We start from the raw sequence: 2,755 nt of genomic DNA, 5'->3' as shown, positions 1-2,755 counted from the left end.
CATTTGTCTGCGATATGAATTTGTTCAGGCTAGTAGTAGTAGGCATTGTTCTAAAAGTTTCTTTCCCATGGGAAATTTTTGTAAGTTCCTTTATTGTAGGTGCTGTCACATTCCTCTCCACAGCGTACCCGGAATGCCACACTTTCGCATTGCTAGAAGGGTTAGGAGACCATTTCAAAGTTTCTATGGGTGTGTCCTGTGTCCAGGGTGTGAGCTGGAGCCACACTCAGTGTGAAAGGCAGTCACAGATGTAGGCGGCCCAGCAGGCCTGGCTGAAGCTGGAAAAGCATGGAAGAAGAACCTGTTAAGTGCTGGTTATTACAAAATTCTGTGTTACTAGTTACTTGTCCTTGAGAAAGTATGTAGTTAATAATGGACAAATTGTTGGGATTTCTATTTCCCGAATAAGATCATTAGCACCCAAGTAGTGCCGGTACTCATCCAGTCCTAATTTAACCTTTCAGTTAGGCTTTTTTCACTCACTCTTTGTTTCCTGGGAAGTGCTGATGGTATTTTATATAGCAACACCATAATGTGTATAATATATGTCCCATTATTTCCATAGGGTTGTAATGTTGTATGTGAATTGAATTTTTATGTTATATTTTGTCACCATCTTATATAATTAATCCCAAGGGTCCTGTATTTCACTTCAGACCTTAATTAGCAAGTACCTTTGACACTTCATAAATATATGGCTCAAGTACATTACCATGTAATTTTACATGTATTAGCTCATTTAATATGCTAATATTAGTTGTCACAGTGCCCATGATGCCCTAACCCCTCTGAGGCAGCTCTGATTTATAGACTACATGCTGCCTGCATCTCAGCCACAACTGATGGGATGAGGGTGGGAGAGAACATGGCACCCACACACAGCCTCACCACGGCGGGTGAGCTGTCCTGGCATGGAAAGAAGATGTCCTTTCATTTCACTTCAGATTGAGGAATAAGTGTAACAGGGTGCAGCCGGGGGCGGGGGCAAATAGGGATTTTCAATTGGGTCCAGAGCTCAAGGTGTCCAGGAAATATGAGAGGAAAATATATATAGGATATCCTCACCTCCACCAGTCTGAGCTGGGGGATGGGACACACGGAGCAGGGTCATCGAGAGCTGTTTTGCATAGCAACAGCTTTGCAGCTGACCTCTGGCATGGTCATTTAACATATCTATAACCTTTAACTGGTTTTATAGTTATGTTAAGTAGCTGTGGCCAGTGCTTTGAGCCAGGGGGATAGGAGAGACTTCAACCCAGGATGCAACTGGGAAGCAACGCCCCCTGGTTACAGCACCTGTGTGAGAGCTTGGAGATGATTGGCTCCACGCCATGGGGGCCACACCTGCCTGGACTTACTATGGCAGCCCAGTAAAGCTGGAAGGATAGAAGCATGCTGGCAGGTGTAACTGATTGTAGGAGGAGTCGGAAATGGGGCTGCAGAGGAAGATTGGTGAGGGAATTTAAACCCAGACACAGCAGCCATGACAGGCAGGAGAGGGGAATCACCACTCGGCTTGGGCAGAGGTTGGGACCATGCAGCTTTGGGTTGCTCGCCTTTTGCCACGTGGCTTAGGAAGCAGAAGACACTTTGCCTGGAAGAGAAGGAGTGAAAGGACTCTTGCTGGTGGGCCATAAGAAGGTGTCACAAGGCTTTGAGTTAACTGGAGATTGTGGTAGCAACACAGCTGATGGTGTTGGGAGCCTGAATCACAGACTTATACTTCTTTTCCTGAGATATGGTGCCCCAGACTGGGTAAAGGGGAGAAGGAAGGACTGTGTGCGTTTGTGGGTATTCCAAAGAACTTTAGTATTTTAATGAAGACATTAAGTCATTACTCTAAGTCTGTATAACTTTTAAATAAATAATTCCTTTCCTTTTCACCAGTCTCTGGCATTGAGAGATGTCTTTCTTCTGACAGCAGGCCAAACAAACCTAGTAGGTGGGGGGTACCCCCGGAGAAAAGGGGGGGTCCTTTTGGTAATAGTATATTGTTTACCACACCCCACACCCCACCTGGTCTATTCTGTAACATGAGGATTTCAGAGGAATTTGGTTCTTTCTCTTCTGGGAACTTGAATGGGGAAAGACTTCAAGAATGAGTTCGTGAGAACAGAAGCTAGATGAATGCCTGGAGATAGGAGGTATGAGGGGAGTCTAAACTAGAGATTAGGAAACAATCTCTGAAAAGCCAAATAGATTTTGTGAACCACACGGCTTCTGCTGCAACTGCTCAACCCTGCCTTTGCAGCCAAAAGAGGCCACAGACAATAGTGAATGCACGAGTATGACTGTGTTCCCATAAAGCTGTGTTCATAAAAACCGTGGCAGGCCACGTTTGGTTCACAGGCCAAAGTTTGCCAGTCCCTGGCCTGGACTATAAGGTTTGGCCATGATACTTCATGGCAGGCTGAAGTGACGAGAAATCAAGGACCAAGTGGTAAAGAGAAAATACGATGGTCGAGAAGAAGAACTAGCAGTTGGTGATAGGAATCACAAGAAAACAGTGTAGCAGTCTTGGGAAGGGTGGCCGACTCAAATTAATGGCAGGTGCTGGAGGGAAGATCCACAGAATCCCACTGAGGGTTCCTCAGGGCTGGGAGAGCTCTGTCTCCTCTCTGGCCCTAAATAAAACCCAGTGATTTAAATGCCATTAACACTACTTTGTGAACAAGGGAACTCAGGTTCAGAGAGGTCCAGTGTTTGCCCAAGTTCCCAGCTGGTAAGCAGCCGTCAAAACAGACACCCAGCTCCA

This window comes from Phyllostomus hastatus, unplaced genomic scaffold, assembly GCF_019186645.2.
Source record: "Phyllostomus hastatus isolate PE091 unplaced genomic scaffold, TTU_PhHast_1.1 phas_contig_1, whole genome shotgun sequence".
NCBI classification, from domain to species: Eukaryota; Metazoa; Chordata; class Mammalia; order Chiroptera; family Phyllostomidae; genus Phyllostomus; species Phyllostomus hastatus.
This window is presented reverse-complemented; position numbering follows the sequence as displayed.